This window comes from Lepidochelys olivacea (assembly GCF_965140295.1).
Source record: "Lepidochelys olivacea isolate rLepOli2 genome assembly, chromosome: 2".
NCBI classification, from domain to species: Eukaryota; Metazoa; Chordata; order Testudines; family Cheloniidae; genus Lepidochelys; species Lepidochelys olivacea.
Window position 1 is genome coordinate 255326796 of NC_140412.1, and position 17237 is coordinate 255344032.

General features: G+C 44.0%; 1 protein-coding gene across 5 annotated transcripts in view; it reads right to left on the reverse strand.

Moving 5' to 3' along the window:
• GALNT11 (polypeptide N-acetylgalactosaminyltransferase 11) overlaps nucleotides 1-13997 on the reverse strand; it is a 104398-nt gene extending 90401 nt beyond the window's left edge. For 2 of the 5 annotated variants that reach the window (XM_084618363.1, XM_084618368.1), the window contains exon 1: nucleotides 13852-13997. The gene's annotated coding sequence lies outside the window, so the exon portion shown is untranslated. Of the gene's footprint in view, nucleotides 1-6481; nucleotides 6570-11444; nucleotides 11570-13193; nucleotides 13344-13851 lie in introns of those variants that run through there. The other 3 variants (XM_084618365.1, XM_084618364.1, XM_084618367.1) reach the window with 3 other exon arrangements.
• Nucleotides 13998-17237: the final 3240 nt, after the last annotated feature.

A 17237-nucleotide genomic window follows, 5' to 3' on the forward strand; every position in this document is an offset into this window, starting at 1 on the left:
ATGTATTAATAATACTCCATCTTTTTTCAGTCAGATGCTCTCAAAGCACTCTACAGATATCAATCAACTTAGCATCACAACAGATATTAACCCCCTTTACACATAGGGAAATGGGCATTGAGATTTGCTGCCTGATTTTTAGACATGCTGAGCACCTGTACCTCTCTGTGAAGAGCTATCCTTCTTGAAGTCAATGAGAGCTGCAGATACTCAGATCCTCTAAAAACCCATGTTGTCTTGCCTAAGGTCACACAAATCTCCGGGAGAGTCAGGAACAGAACCCAGATTCCCCAACTCTCAATCTAACGCTGTTACCACAAAACTATCCTTCCACTAAAAATAACTGGCTATATCCCACTAATAGACAATGTACACAAAACTTAACTTAGAAACTCTAAATGAAATGTGTTGCATGAATAATACCATAAACATTCACCTGCTTAAACTATTTGGGATTTTCCCAAGCTGTTCTACCATTGTAAATGTTCTACCGATGTAAATGGTTCACTTAGAAAGAACATACAGTGTTTTACACTTTGGACTTGAAGCAAACCTCAAGATACCTTTCTATGCACTATAGCGATCTTTGATTTTATACACTATATACTGCAATGTCATCCCAGGAATGTCATGTTGAATTTGAGGAAATCCTAAAGCTTCATTAGGTAATTGTGGTAATAATAAAGCTTTAATTAGATGGACTTTCACAACAGGGTAAACAAATTACTGGCAAACTACATTTTTCTGAAATGGTTTTTCTCCATCTACTTCCAGTTTCCAATTTCAAAGTACTTCTATAATGAACTCAAATTTTCATCTCTCTCTCCTCAAAGCATCCCACATCTTTGCCAACAAAATGCTGCAGTTTTCTTACTAGGAAAGCATACCCATAAATATCCCTCCTCTCTGATGAGAAACTACTTACTCCATGGTCCCATCATGTTAGCACAGGTCCAAGCAACTAGAATTTAGATGCAAAAAGCAGCTATAAGAGTTTGGAAGGAAAATAAATCTCCTAAGACCCAAAGTCTCATGTTAATAAGCTATGTAACAGAACAGCATAGTCCCATTTTAGGTATAATCGGCGGTGCAACCTTATGTCAAGCAGATTATCATAGCCCAGTTCATGATTAGAGAACACAAACACTTACGTACTGGAAACGTCAGCTTATAAAAATCCTAAAATGGTTACACTGAGCAAATAAAGTGGTGCTCGCTCGTTGGATGTATATAGTTGTGCTGCAGTCCTCCTCCCATCATACCTACATACCCAGTACCCTATATCCCTGGGCTGCTCTTACCTAGCCCTCTAACAAATGTGCCATGCCACAGAACAGGGGTGGTCAACCTGTGGCTCCAGAGCCACACGCGGCTCCTTGTCTAGGCACCGACTCCGGGGCTGGAGCTACAGGCGCCAACTTTCCAATGTGCCGGGGGGTGCTCACTGCTCAACCCCCGGCTCTGCCACAAGCCCTGCCCCCACTCCACCTCTTCCCACTCCCTCCCCTGAGCCTGCCATGCTTTTTTCCCCCTCCCCCCCTCTCCTCCGGAGCCGCCTGCATGCCACGAAACAGTTGATTGGGAGGTGTAGGGAGGGAGGGGGAACAGGAGGTGCTGGGAGTGGGGTGGGGGGGCAGGGAGCTGATGTGGGGCTACTGACCTGCTACTGTGGCTCTTTGGCAATGTACATTAGTAAATTCTGGCTCCTTCTCAGGCTCAGGCTGGCCACCCCTGCCATAGAATTACTTCACAGGCAGGTACTTCTAGCCATCCAGAGCATAAACACTGCATGCCTTTCATGGTGTCCTGATGATTTCCTCTTCCTTTCTAACGCTAATAGATATTTCTCTTTCTATCAATAAGGGCATTCTCTTTTCTTCAACAGCAGAGCCAGCTCTGGGACAAGCCATAAAGTTCATGTGCTAGCTCCCAAGAAAGGTGTAGGGATTTAGTAATACAGGTCATGATTGGTGTTCTGTGACTCTGCCTCTCTCCTCCTCCTTCATACACAGCTGTAAGTACTGTGAGATTAAAGGTTTCAGAGTAGCAGCCGTGTTAGTCTGTATTCGCAAAAAGAAAAGGAGTACTTGTGGCACCTTAGAGACTAACAAATTTATTTGAGCATAAGCTTTCATGAGCTACAACTCACTTCATTGGATGCATTCAGTGGAAAATACAGTGAGGAGATTTATATACACACAGAACATGAAAAAATGGGTGTTATCATACACACTCTAAGGAGAGTGATCACTTAAGATGAGCTATTACCAGCAGGAGAGCAGGGGCAGGGGAGGAGAAAACTTTTTGTAGTGATAATCAAGGTGGGCCATTTCCAGCAGTTAACAAGAATATCTGAGGAACGGGGGGGGGGGGGGAGGAATAAACATAGGGAAATAGTTTTACTTTGTGTAATGACCCATCCACTCCCAGTCTCTATTCAAGCCTAAGGTAATTGTATCCAGTTTGCAAATTAATTCCAATTCAGCAGTCTCTCGTTGGAGTCTGTTTTTGAAGTCTTTTTGTTGTAATATTGCGACTTTTAGGTCTGTAATCGAGTGACCAGAGAGATTGACGTGTTCTCCGACTGGTTTATGAATGTTATAATTCTTGACGTCTGATTTGTGTCCATTTATTCTTTTACGCAGAGACTGTCCAGTTTGACCAATGTACATGGCAGAGGGGCATTGCTGGCACATGATGGCATAAATCACATTGGCAGATGCGCAGGTGAACGAGCCTGTGATAGTGCCTGTGATAGTGTGGCTGATGTGATTAGGCCCTATGATGGTGTCCCCTGAATAGATATGTGGACACAGTTGGCAACGGGCTTTGTTGCAAGGATAGGTTCCTGGGTTAGTGGTTCTGTTGTGTGGTGTATGGTTGCTGGTGAGTATTTACTTCAGGTTGGGGGGCTGTCTGTAGCCAAGGACTGGCCTGTCTCCCAAGATTTGTTTCTTCACTTCAGCAGGTGGGTACTGTACTTGTAAGAATGCTTGATAGAGATCTTGTAGGTGTTTGTAAGAATGCTCCAACCCCTCAGACAGAGACAAACACCTACAAGATCTCTATCAAAGCCTGTAGATACAGCCACAAAAGAAAACTAAATAAAATTATCCTACTGTTTTATATGTAAGACACATTCTGAATAATGAACTGAAGAAATGAGTCTCACCTTTTCCCCAGCAGAGCCTGCACTAGAGAAGCAAAGCAAGGTTACATGGTGAAAATACGTTTGCTGCAGTTACGGTCAAATCCAGTTGGTGTCTTCATTCTCAGTGAACCATAAAACACTGAGCCTAAAACTTAACACTTTCCTACTGAGTGCCGCTCACAAGTTCTAACTGAGAATGCATCCGATGAAGTGAGCTGTAGCTCACGAAAGCTTATGCTCAAATAAATTGGTTAGTCTCTAAGGTGCCACAAGTACTCCTTTTCTTTTTGCGAATACAGACTAACACGGCTGCTACTCTGATAACTGAGAACTGTGGCAACAAATACAAATCTCTCTGTAACAGGCTAAATTGGATGAAATCTTAGGAAACGAATGCAGCAAAACTAATTCTTATTTGGCTGCATATCCTGCCCCAGAGATCACTACTAGATTTTTCTTTTTTAACTGATGTATGAGCTGTATGCTTGGCAGTAAGCGATCACAAGACCTTGCAGTCCTGATTACTACAGAAGTGTAAATACTAGCTATGCATAGTATTACTAAGGCATCCACCTCCACAGTCTCTCTCCACTATATATTATGGTGGGAGTGGTAGTACCACAATGGTTAAGATGGTATAAGAGTTTCCATTCTAACCACCTCTTTGCTCCTCCATGTTCAAATTGTAATTTTATTCATCTTTCACTTTTGGGGCTTGTCTTCTGCTTGAAGTTGGTCTTTTTTAATTGAGCAAATATGGTTTCGCTCTTTTTTCCCCCTCTACCGTAAGGAAAGTAGAAAAGACATTTTCCCATTATAAACAATAAAAATGTTGAAACTTCTTTTGAACAGCCCTCCTGCCAAAATAGTTGGAAGATAAGCACTGAAATTTGGCAGCAAAACAGAGTTCACTGAGCAGAAACACTTTTGAGTGGCCAGTGAGTTCTAAGCCATTAAATACTGAGCGCACACAATACATTTTGCTCAGGTACCATGCAAACGTGACCAATTAACGTTCCAATCCTGCAATGAGCTTAATGAGGGCCGAGGAGTCCACTTGTGTGGAACTGTTTGCAGGAGTAGAGCCTTGTTGTGTAGGGGAACTCACATTTAAAGTGCGTATGGACTGAGACAAAGATTTGGCAGGAGCACCTTGTATAAGGGCCAAAGGTAAAGGAGGGCTTTTCTGATGTACCTTATGAGCTCTGTAGTTACGGAGGGTAACAGCAGCCTCCCTCACGCAGACCTCCTAAAGAGGCATGACAATCTTTCCTAATAGTTTTGATCATGGAAAGGACATGCTGTTGGCCTCTTTTTTTTTTTTTTGCAAGCCAGCAGAAGCTCAGCCAGTCATGAAGAGTTAAATTTTTTAGGTGTTTTCTTTTTTCATTTTAATATCTGGGAGATCCCATACAACTACATACATTAGAACTGTTAAGTTGGCAAAGTGAAGTGGTCATATGTCAGGAATGCCAGAATTAAGGCTGCATACACGACCTCTGCCCAGACTCCACCCACTGATTTCAGTGCAAAATGGCTGTGCAGTCTGCCTCTATGACTGAATTTGGTCAACCTGGAAGTACATGTATGTTTTATTGATTTGTTTTGAAAGGCCTCTGAAAAAGCTGATAGACCACCCCCTGTGCTTGGACAGTAAAGGCAGTGGTTCAAATTCAGACTTTTCATGAGTAAGTGCAACTCCACTGGAAAAGGACCTGCTTATACCAGGTATGAATCTGGCCCAATACACAGGTTAAACCATGATCTGAACACAATATTCTGATACAGTGGTATATAGAAGCATCCCCCTCCCACAACAGCACCTTCATTGGTAACTACAGTAACTCCCCACCTAACGTCCTCTCGCTTAACATCGTTTCGATCTTATGTCCCTGCTCAACTACAGAACATGCTCCATTTAAAGTTGTGCAATGCTTCGCTATACCTGCATTTGGCTGCCCGCTTTGTCCACAGCTGACAGCCCCCATATCAGCTCCCCTATGCCCCCCCCCCATGCCTTCTGCCCGCAGACCCCACGGATCAGCGCCTTCCCCCTCCTCCTGCCTGTGGCAATCAGCTGGCTTGCGGCATTCAGGAGGCAGGGGGAGCCTGGACACCGTGTCCTCGCTCCTCCCCCCTCCCTCCCGAACGCCACAAGCCAGCTGATTGCCGCGGGCAGGAGGCGGGGAGGGAGGGGGAGAGGAGCGAGGATGTGGAGTAAAGAGGGAGGAGGGGGAGAAGAAGAGGGGGGTTAAGGGTGGGGGTTTGGAGGAAGGGGGTGGAGTGGCCAGGCCAAGGGTTGAGCCCCCCGCCCCTGGTGCTTGCAGAGTAGGGGAAGCTACCGCTGCTGCTGCGCGATGTGCATCTCCTAGCCTACGGCACCTTCAGCCTCCTTTCCTGCCTCATTGTCTCCAGTGCCAGTGGGCTGTACCTGTGTGGGGTAAGGTGGGGGCACCTCCCAACAGTAGTACAGTACGGCAAAAAAAATTTCCCTGGAACCTAACCCCTCCCCCCCCATTTACATTCATTCTTATGGGGAAATTGGATTCGCTTAACATAGTTTCACTTAAAGTCGCATTTTTCAGGAACATAACTACAATATTAAGCGAGGAGTTACCGTACCTTATTTCTATTAACCTTGCTCCACTTTGGCATTGTCCTTTTATAGAAACTTCTTTCCTGGGACTGGCTCTTTAATTTGGCAAAGTCAAGGAGCTACAGACCTAGAGTAGCCATTTTATACCTCCTTGCTGCATCTCTCTCCCCCCGAAACTGTTGTTCCCAAATACAGTTCTGTTTTTCCTGCTTTTTATATTTTGTATTATCGTAGTGCCTCCTGATCAGATGGCACAGTCTGACAATTCTCATGAATATATTCCAGTTTCAATTTATTTGTTTTGGGTGTAATGTTTGTTACTAAAATACCTAGAACAAGAGCCATAAACCATTCAAAAAACAAGCTTAAGAAACAGTTAAAGCAAATGTTTTACTTTATGGACCTGGAGCCAATCTGCATCTCTGTGATACCACTGATTTCAAAGTTTCAGCATAGAGCTGAAGAGAATACCCTTGATATTAGGGCCACAGGGAACAGTTGATACATGTGGCTTTCACTTTTTAACATAAGAAACTTTCATTCTATGTGCTGAAACTAAAAATATTGGTCGAATTATGCCTAAACCCCTCTTTCCTTTCAGTCAATTTCCTCCAATGGAAATTTTGAAATGATTTCTATTTACAGAAATCTCTTGAATCACACCCACTTTCTCAATAATGCCTACAGAAACCACCATCATCTGTAGAAGAATACTGGAATATAAACTGACTTACTTCAGCTTCATGTTCTTTCCCCTTCACGCAGATATAGCAGAACGATGATTCGAGCGCTAGCTTGAAATGTGGGAGAACCAGGTTCAATTTCTTTCTCAGCCCCAGACTTCCTGCGTGACCTTGGGCAAGTCATTTAGGGGTAGATCAGCAAGGTGGGAATCCACAAAGGTATGCAAGCATCTAAACCCCAGACGTAAGTGCCTTAACCCTCAGGTTTAGGCACCTAAGTCCCAGTTTTGTCTCCACTGTATCCACTGAACCCTGTAAGTGTCTAAACTCACTTAGCATCTACATTTTCAGACTAAAAATTCCTTAGGTATCTATGTTTCTGCCTCTGGGCATTGCACATTGTTGCTTCACTCTTATCTCCTGCCTAAGTCTTGGAGGGATTCACAAACCAGGGAAAGACAGGCATTTGTCCACCTAAGCTGTATGCGGGGCCTGATCCAGGAGGCATGCTCAGACGACAGCTACCAGACGGAGTTCCATTCAAAATCCAGCCAGAGAAGGAGCATGTGGTGATGGTAGCAGTGCCATCACCCATCTTATAACTACTAGCCCAGTGGTTAGAACTCTCACCTGGGATATGAGAGACCAAGATTCAGTTCCCTCTTCCTCTCTCCTCCTCTGACAGAGAAGGGGGTGTCTCCCACCTTTCAGGAGGTTGCTCTGACCACTGGGCTATGGGATATTTTGATGTGGGGCTTCCACAAACTCTCCTGTTGAAGCTGTTGTGCTCTGAATAAATAATGAAACAGTGGTTGAAACAGGGGGGGCTGGGTTCGGGGTCTCTTACCTCCTAGGTCAGTTCCCCAATGACTGGACCAGAGAGAGTTATTCTCTCTCTCTGGCCCAATGACTGTTCCACTGTGGACAAATACTTACAATCATTAGTCCAGGGAAGAGAAGTAATGGGGGATGGAAGGGGTATGATTGTGAAATCCTTAATCAGGCAAAAGTTCTTTTGAAATAAAGAGTTAGAGTATTGCCAAAGTAAAGAGTAGGAAATCCGGTCCATAGGCTTGAGGTAGACAATGATGGAGACAATTGATCTCTGTGATAAACTGCGACGACAACTCCCTATCTTTATACAAAAAACTACAAACTGTATCTGAAATTAGTGACACGTTGTCCCAGAACTGTGCCTACAAAACACTCTCAGAAAGGATGGGTCTGTTCATGTAATGTTAGTGAAAATCCTTTCCAGGATTGCATCAAATGCAATCTTTAGTAACACACACCTGATCTATGCTTAAAGGTTTTCCCAGCATAGTTATGGGGGGAGGGGGAGGTGGAAAAATCACACCCTTAACTAACACAGCTATGCGGACAAAATACCTACTGTAGATGCAGTTTAACAGCAAACAAGTGCTTTTACCAGTATGGCTTTATTTTGTTCAAAGAACAAAAGAACTCGTTAGTACAAACTGCATCCCTACTATGAGGCTTTGCTCACAGCTATTCCAGCAAACCCCTTCTACTGTAGGCAACACCACAGAAAGCAAGTTCATTGACAAATAAGCGAGCAGGTTTGGTTACCCAGCAGGACAGGAAGAGCCCATAAGAATTGGACACAATTAGGCTTTAGCAGTTGGCAAGCTAGCCATAAGCAAATACTGAGATGGAGAGACTTTTTCCTCTGTTCTTGAACTTCAAATGTAAATGTCATTAGCTTTTGCCATACAGACTGCATTTTATACTTTTGAGAAGGAGGTATTGTTTCTAGTATTTAGTCACCTTTTAGGCTTAAGCAATATCTGATTTAGGCCTTGTCTGTACAAGAAAATCTACACTGATTTAACAAAGTCAAGTTTACAGATTGTTCAAGTTCAACCATGGAAAACCTCCATGTAAATGCACTTAAACCATTTTGACCCTCACATAAACCAGTTTCACTTTCATCAATTAACTGATGCAAGCTAAGTTGACTCAAGAACATTTAATGTCAGGGCTCCCTCCCCACTCTGAACTCTAGGGTACAGATGTGGGGACCCACATGAAAGACCCCCTAAGCTTATTTCTACCAGCTTAGGTTAAAACTTCCCCAAGGCACAAATTCTTTGCCCTTGGAGGGTACGCTGCCACCACCAAGTGATTTAACAAAGAATCAGGGAAAGGACCACTTGGAGTTCCTATTCCCCCAAAATATCCCCCCAAGCCCTTACACCCCCTTTCCTGGGGAGGCTTGAGAATAATATCCTAACCAATTGGTTACAAAGTGATCACAGACCCAAACCCCTAGGTTTTAGGACAATAGAGAAAATCAGTCAGGTTCTTAAAAGAAGGATTTTATTTAAAAAAAAAAAAAGGTAAAAATCACCTCTGTAAAATCAGGATGGAAAATAACTTTACAGGGTAACAAAAGATTCAAAAACACAGCAGAACTTCCTCTAGGCTTAGTTTCAAAGTTACAAAAAATAGGAATAAGCCTCCCTCCTGCAAAGGAAAAATTCACAAGCAGAACAAAAGAATCTAACACACCTTGCCTGGCTTTTACTTACAATTTTTGTAATATGAAAGACTTTTAGGATGGTTTATAGGAGGAGTTTTCTGACCTGATGCTTCTCTGCTTCCCAAGAGAACACATAAAACAAAGCCTTTCCACCACCCCACACCACCCAAGATTTGAAAGTATCTTCTTTCCCCATTGGTCCTTCTGGGCAGGTGCCAACCAGGTTATTTGAGCTTCTTAACCCCTTACAAAGTAAGGAGGAATTCTAGGCTACCCTTAGCTGTATGGTTATGACAAGGGTTTTGCACTGATTTAACTAAATCAACTTTATTACAGCAGTTCAGCTTCTCAAATAGACGTGGTCTTAGTCTCAAAGCAGAAGACAATCCAGCACAGCACCCAAACAGGTTAAGCTTTGATCTCAAAACATCTCTACCAATACAAAATAGAAAGAGTTTTCCACCCATCCCCCAAGGTTGAGCATCTAGATCTTGGAAGTAGGGGCTCCACCCTCAATCCCTATCAGTCTCAGGGTGTTTAATTGTTTTTCAAGCCTTGATTTTAACGTATTTACGGTGATGTAGATGTGTTGTGCAAGATACACAATGCTTGGTATGTTCGCCCAGATGTTATGGATATCTCATCCTATTGTATGTAACGAAGAGGACAAGCAGAGCAAACTGTAGCTTGCCTACATTTGGGATTTTTTTTAAGCCAGCATACCTATACCACCACAAACCCTGAATGTAGATACTCTCCAGTGGTGGAAAGCAGGACTCATAACAGTGCACCTTATTCCAGTTTCAAACCAGGGTCAATCACACCAGAGCAGTACATCCAGACTGAAGGCTTATATTGGAGAAGCTGCACCATTGCAGAAATCCTTAACCCAGGCAAACAATCTGTCACATCAGAAGGAACTGAGGTACAGTGCAACAGAATATTCTTATGCAAACATTTAAATCAATACTGCAGTTCATGCACATTAGGCAGTGTATTAAGCTGCATGTTTATTACACCTCCAAGTCTTTATGAGTCAGGTTATAGGGGAATAAAGCTTGTATCTTTGTCAAATGTACCTGAAGTCAGTTCTAGACTTATATTGCAAGTACACTGATTTTCTAAAAGTGATCTTTATTTTGTTGTAGTGGAATAGTTTGTACATAATTTACAAGCGAAGTATTAAGAAAAATAGTTACTCAATTTATACTGATCGTCAAGAGAAACAGCATGCCAAGGCATTATAGCAAGCAGCATCTACCGAGTCCTTGAACTATTGCACCAGGAGAGCCAGCCACATTTTTTACATATGTCACTAAAAGTCAGTTATTGAACCAAATTCTCTCTGCTAACGGGGCTTTGTACAGATAAAAAGTTGCAGCACCAGCTGCACTTTTTCTCCGAGCGCTCACCACATGTTAAAAGGGCGGTCTTAATGATTCTTGTTTAAATGCAGTTTGTCTTTATCCATTTCTGAAGTCCTTTAACAGAAGATGAAGCTTCAAGTGAATACAGCTACATACAACTCTTAAATCGGCTCACCACATCAATAAAAACTGATTGAGGAAGTAAAACACAGGTGTTTATACTTGTACTTGCAAAAATATACCTACATACTTGTCCCCATACAGCATGCAAAAAATGGTTTCAACGCAGCGTTTCTCAAGGACGATGGCGTGATATTTATTCTTACTCAAGTTGATTAGTTTAATGATACTTAATCTCGTTATTCAAACAGGCAGGAGATGTTTATTCTCTAGTGTGTTCTGGAAAGATGGTAAACTCAGTAACCAGTCCATCCTTTAGCAATACCTTTCCACACTTGATTTTGCTTCTTCAGCTCCTGACTTCCCCTTCACATTTCCTTCTTCATTAATCAGTACAGTGATCACATTGCTAGACTCAGCCCTGCCAGTTGCTTAGGCTTTGCCATCTTTAGTTGCATTACCTTAGCATTCAAACTAATAAAAAATGGTTCCCTTTATGTCCTTTTCAACCATTTTGTACCTATCCCTCTTCCACAGAGTGCTCTGCATTTTCTACCAGAACATATTGTTTAATAACTTCTAAATTTCTTATTCACTATATGTTAATCAATTTGTTTGCATATGCTCCAGATAGAATGTTCCTTTATCTTTAAACACCAGTAGGTATGCACTCTAATACAATCTTTGCTGCTCTACTGCACAGTATGTTCAGGCAAATTTTTTAAGTACTGTACTAGTAACCTACCTTTCCATTTCCACCCCACCATGTTGTCTCCACTGGAGTAGCTTGATATTTCACCTACTCTAATTTTACATCATCATGAAATTTGTTACCAAGGTCTCTATTTTACATGTACTTTATAACCACTGGCACAACACACCTGATCAAGAATTCTTTGGACTGTTATTCCTAAGTACAAGAGAACTATCTTTGCAGAGACAACCAATCAAAACTTTTAGATAATGGAGCCAGGCAACAGGCTCTGGAGTTTTCAGTCGGGATTCCTGGATACTGTGTACACACCTCATAGCCTGCTACTCAGCTTCCTCAGTTGAGAGACAGATGAAGAGCTTATTAAAGATGTAGTCTTGGTTTCTTTCCCTCTCCTGCTGTTGAAGAGCCATGAGCTTAACTCTGTAGCTGAAAGGAAGGCTAGGAAGAAGGAATGCCGGTCTTCTAAACCAGTTACACTTGGAGAGGCCAACTGGTTGATTATTAAAACCCCTCAGGACCTTAATGCTGTTCTACTATAAGGTCTAGGAAGTTTAACACTTGTTGGCTATTTCACTTATGCAGGCTGATGGGAGCAGAGAATTCCAAACCGCAGTCTGCAATGAGCTGACTCTACTTTCCAACACCTGAATTTCAGCAGACAACAAACAAGTTACTTTCCTAATATTAGTTTTCTATATCAGTAGTTGCTGTAGGAGCCAAAGGAAGGTTATGTGTTCACAAATCAGAGGGAAATTGGCTGCACAGTCAGGACTAAAAGGGACGTGGGTGCATCTCTATTAAGATGTGGTCCACATTAAGAAAAAGTTAGAGAACCTCTAGAGTAGAGCATATTCAGAAGCAGTCCACGCAAGTGACATATTTACTATTTCTGAATAAGCGAAAGATTCCAGTGATTTGATGCTAAACTAAAATGAACTTTCCAGAAATGTAACAGCAAATACTAGCCTAGAAGAGGGCTATTGAGCCTGTGACCTGCATAATTACAGCATTCATGAAATCTCTTAACATGATATCACAATTGTGACCCAGAAATCAACACCCTGACCATAAGGGAAAGTGGACAAAGCACAGATTGTTTACAAAGAGCTAACAGAGCCAAGTCATGTAAAATTATTTTTGGAACAATGGGAGCTGTTCTCCGTACAGTACTACAGCTGATCACCTAAAGATCAGGGTGCCATTTATAGAGATGCTATTGAAGGCAATGGCACTGGTTTTTTAATAGTCTCAACCACAGTTTTAGCCACCTAAGCAGGAGCTGAAAGGCGGCAGCTATTTGGAACAGTAGCCTCTGAATGCAGTCTGTGCTTCCAGTGCCAGATGCACAGCAGGCCAGCCCCACTGTGCTGCCCAGAAAGTAACAGCTGGCAGTAGAGAGCTTTTGGTTGTTCTGTCAACCACAAGTTTGTGGAGGGAAGTCTTTCCACCTTGCAAATGCAGACTAAGGATCTGCACTAGACCACATAGGGACTGTTAGTCTCAAGTTGCTTCTGGTATTTGAGCAATCTTCCTCTTTATGAACTAAAAACAATTTGCAAGATGCCCAGTTGAAGGGCTGGACCCCAGCCATGTAAAATAACCACTTATTTGTGAAGCAGGGAGAGACACTTCAGTGCTGAGCGCTATACAATGGAAGCCACAGAAAATGCAAAAGAGAAAAGATTAAGAATAAACTCCCTGGTTGGGAAGTTATGGCAGGTTTAGATACAGGGGGGTTTTTTGAGAAGTAGGAAGGAAGAGAATGCCTAGCTCCTCCTTGCAAGGGAATCCACGCAGGCACTGGCAGCAGCAGAGTAAGACTATAAACATACAGAGAACTAGTTTTAAAGACTTGTAATTATACAATTTCCACCCTAGCCTACCCACAGAGAGTCTGGTTGATACCTGCTGCTCACGGAGGTGTATGCAGAGATAAGAAAAAGGTCATGCTGTCATCCATCTCACCCAGTAAAACTCAAGCTAGCCTAAGGATTGTCTTCTTAGGAAAGTTTTCACCAGATATAGCAGTATTATTTAAATGTACATCCTAAAGCTCACCCAGTTCAGCACTGTGGACTTCCAATTTAGAAGGGGAGGCAGAGTAGAGCCACAGAGGCATTTGTTCATTGGGCAGGTACATGCACTGAGGCTGCATATTGCACTTCTCTATTCCATGCTTCTCATCTGTCCCTCATAATGACAGAGCTGCCTAATTTCAAACCCCAGTTCTCCTCTGACACTGATGTTCAGGTCCAAGGGGCAGCTGACCTTGAGAAATCCTCTAGCCAACGACTGGCAGCAGCCCTTCCGAGGGGAGGGGAAGAGAAACACCCCGTCGGTTCCAGCAGAACCTGTTTCCACTGCACCAAGTGTCAGGTTCTGATGGCTCCAAACCCACCCGCCCTTGCGTGTGAAAAGCCCGCGGCCCATCCCCCAGCCTTGTCTTCCTGAATCTGCAGGCAGCCGGACTCCTGGCCCCGGCCGGGCTGCCCAAGGAGGCGTTTCTGAGCCCGGGAGGGGGGGAGGGGTTCCCCCGACCACCCAGCAGGAGCAGAGCGGGTGCGCGGCCACCGCCCTTGCTCAGGGGAAGGGGGGACCGAGGGGCGAGCCCCGCTGCCTGCGCCTCCCCGCCAGGCTGGCAGCTCCGGACGACGGCGCCGCCCCCGCCCCGCTTCTGGCCAGGGGGCTCCAGCCCCGCGCGCCCGCCCGCACTCACCCCCACTCCGGCAGCCCGGGCCCGCCAGTTTGCGGCACTCGGACGGCGGCATCTCGCGCGCGCCCGGCCCCGGCGCCTGAAGCTGCCTGTGAGCCGCACCGACAGACTAGCCCGGGCTCGCGACGCGCGGCGGCGCTTGCGCCATGTGACCGCCCCTCCCCATCACGTGACGCGCGCGTGCCACCCGCCGGCCATGACACGAGAGGCAAAGCCGCTGGGGGCAGAGGGGGCGGGGCTTGTCCCTGTTGTGCGCCCTGGGGCGCTTCCCCACCAGCCCATTCTCCCTGGGCTCTGGGAGGCAGCGGGGGAGGAGAGATTCCCCTACGGACAGCAGGGTGTGACAAGGCACCGGCACCCTTTGGGGGCTCCGCACCCACCCCAGAGCGGGGCCCCATGGTGCTCTGGGCTGCACAGACTCACAGGACTAGCAAGAATCTCAAGCATGAGCCCCACGTTACAGATGGGGGAACTGAGGCACAGAGAGAGACCACGTGATTTAGGAAGGGGTGACAGAGCTGGGAACTGAACCCAAGTCTCCAAATCCCAGTCCAGGGCCTTAGCCTCAAAACCATCCGCCTCCCCCAGGAGAAGAGGAAGCAGGGGGTGTTCCCTCTCTCTCTGGGTTATGACCTGCCCTCTGCTGCAGGGAGAGAAGGAGCCTGAGCTCCTGCGGCTCTATTGTGATGAGTCAACTTAGAATAATAGAATATCAGAGTTGGAAGGGACCTCAGGAGATCATCTAGTCCAACCCCCTGCTTAAAGCAGATACAATCCCCAGTTTTTTTTGCCCCAGATCCCTAAATGGCCCCCTCAAGGATTGAACTCACAACCCTGGCTTTAGCAGGCCGATGCTCAAACCACTGAGTTATTCCTCCCCCTTGTTTGAAGCGAGAGGAGACAAGAAAACCATTTTAACTTGTACATCTGTTAGCTGGGCTTGCAGAAGGCCAGCACAGAGTGAGTCAGGGAAATAATGCAACCAGCGTTTCTTTTAACTAAAAACTGCTGTTGTTAAGTTTCAAAGTTTCTTGACAAGGTCCAGAGCTGTCAGAACAACAGAGTAGAACTTTTCTTTTTTTAAGGGATATGCCCACCTGTGGATCATAAGAGCTTTGTTTTAATGGGGTAAAATTGCCAACCCTTTGGAACACAACTTTTCCGGGGAGCAATTGGCTATTTATTCAGCAAGGAAAATTAATCTCCTTCCACCATACATGCTAGGAAACAGACATGTGCCATCCCATAATTCATTCCTAAAATGATTTGGGGAGCTGAGCTCAGGAGAGAACTTTGCTTTTTACAGAGCAGCCAAAGAAAAATAAGAGCAGCCTACAGTAACCAGACCAATGTTCCCTCTAATTTTTGACAGGCCATGTGCACAAAAAATTTCTTCTGTGCAAATTTTTGACAGGCCGTGTGCGCAAAAAAATTCTTCTGAGCAAATTGTGCGCACGGTGTTTTGCCATGTGCATAGGCTTTAGGATCTGAGTGTGCATGCATATGCACACAGCTTAGAGGGAACAGTGAACCAGACAATTTAAAGGACCTGAGTGGTGAAGAAAGGAAAGTAATACTAGAAGGGATGGGTAGAAAGGAAGAGGCAGCTGTGGTCTTGGTGCCCTAGCAAAAAAATTATGCTAGTAAGGAAGAAAAACCAGTAGTTCCCCCTCCCCATCCTCTCAAGAACTTTCCTTGTCCCCAATGACATCTTTCCCCATTACTGAACTTTCTAGATATGTATCCCAAGGCTTATTTATCTATCATTTATCCTCCCTTCATTGATTCATTCTGCTGAATCCTTTCTAATTTCACTCCAACTCCTCCTTGCCTTCAAAGTTCTTCATTGTGTTGTCCCTATTTTCACATCTCCTCTCCTATTCCTTTCCATACACACTTCATTCTGCTGTCTACTTTTCACTTCTCTCACAAATCCCTTATACCTAGAACAAGTCTCATACAGTGCATCTAGCAACCTTACTTGCTTTAGATTTTGCTTCTTTTCACCAACTGTCCTCCCATCAGATACTCCCAGTGCCAGTTCCCTACCTTTCCGTGATGTTACTCCATTTTTATTTGTTAAATTAATTCAGATTATAAAGTTTCCACCTCCTTAGTAGATCTGTCCTGTTTCCAGAGGTTCCAGATCAAAATGAAGGTTTTCTAATGACTTTATGGAATAGGCATGGCTCCTATCATCATAATTTGCAAGGCAGCAACTGTTTAAGATACATTGTCAGTGTACTCTTCTCTTCCTGTCAACCGCAGCATTACGTTAGATGGAGCTCTTCAAAGGTACCCAGAGTGTTTACTAAAATCTGCACAGTGAGAGGGTCCACAAATATAGATTACCTTAAACCAGGTGTACACCAATCAATGAAAGACAAAACAGAGGCACAGATACAACTAAGTATAAGTGAATTTCCAGAATAACTGTGGACAGTGATTGGTAGTGAAGTGCATGCCATTTACATTCATACTGATTTAGAGAGGTACTACAAGGATTTCTTTCTACTAGATTTCCCCCATAATTGTTGTCAATAAATAGTGTTAATTCCTCCCAAATTAGCCTGGCTCAAATGAGAGCTGCCACACTGCAAAATAACACTCAAATTGCACAGAATTAGTGATTGTATTAGCAGCTGAAGAGTTGTGCTAACTCAAGCTTTAACTCAAGTTAAAAACACCTCACACTTGAGATAATGTTTTTTATGTGTTGACAGGACTGGCTTTAGGGGCAACACTTGAGTTATAAATCTAGTTAACAATGCAGCGTAAACAAGTCAAGAGAAAATAGGCAGGGAGGAAGAAGCTGTCTGTGGCCCATTGGGTTGCTGGGAGGTGGAGCTTTCAGGGGTACCTCCTGAGCATAAAAAGAAATTGCGTAAACTGAGGCAAGAGAAAAAAACAATATTCTTTATTCCCTTTTAGTTTGGGAAGCTCAGATGAGGAAGTAAAGAGAAACTGGAGGATTAACTACCTTGTTTATTCACAAGGAAGATACTTGTTCTTAGAGACTTTAGATTAAAGACTGCATACTTGTCTCCCCTGTCCTTGGCTGGAGGAAGTTGGAAATGGAACATTTTCTTTTGGAGACTTGGCTTAAAGGAGCAATGACCCCCAATTCACACAGATCCTGTTAGAGGAGCTAGAGCATAGCTGACGGAGTAAAGCATTGATTGAAGACAAGCACTGGGCCTCTTCAGCAGACAGACAGACAGTGAGACTCCAAATACTGCAGGCTGTATGGAAATAGTAATAATACTTTTCACTTTAATCCTTCCATTCAAGCATTTCAAAGTGCTTTACACATATTATTGAATTAAGCCTCCCACTACCCTTGTAAGGTAGGTGATGATTATTACCCTTCTAGAGATGGGCCTACAGGC